The sequence below is a fragment of the Elephantulus edwardii genome, unplaced genomic scaffold (assembly GCF_000299155.1).
Source record: "Elephantulus edwardii isolate Elephantulus edwardi_28Jun2011 unplaced genomic scaffold, EleEdw1.0 scaffold00173, whole genome shotgun sequence".
In the NCBI taxonomy this organism is placed as follows: domain Eukaryota; kingdom Metazoa; phylum Chordata; class Mammalia; order Macroscelidea; family Macroscelididae; genus Elephantulus; species Elephantulus edwardii.
This window is the reverse complement of record NW_006399923.1, coordinates 3634335-3634728: the sequence shown is the minus strand read 5'-3', so window position 1 is coordinate 3634728 and position 394 is coordinate 3634335.

Genomic DNA, 394 nt, shown 5'->3' with positions numbered 1-394 from the left:
TGCGTGTGTTCTGTTGTGCATAGGGTTTTCAGAGGCCTGCTATTTCAGAAATGGGTGGTCGATCCTTTTTCCTAGTCTGTCTTAATCTGAATGTTCAGATTTAGAGGAGTATCTGACAGACAGCAATTTGTGGAGCAGTGAAAGATAAATCACTTATTGTGGAGTTAAGCATTAGTTAAAGTGTTGCCCCCACCCTTAGCCCTGTGCCTTGACCCACTTACTTCCCAGCTCCACCCTCTACCAGGATAACCCTTCACATCTGCCAAGTCCCTTAAGAAATAGACTGTCAAAATAACAATTAAATATGTCTTTTAGAAGTGCACCAAGATGTTCTTAGATGTCAGGATGGCTAAACTCCATCACATGTATTTTGGACATGTCGTTAGAGGGAGCC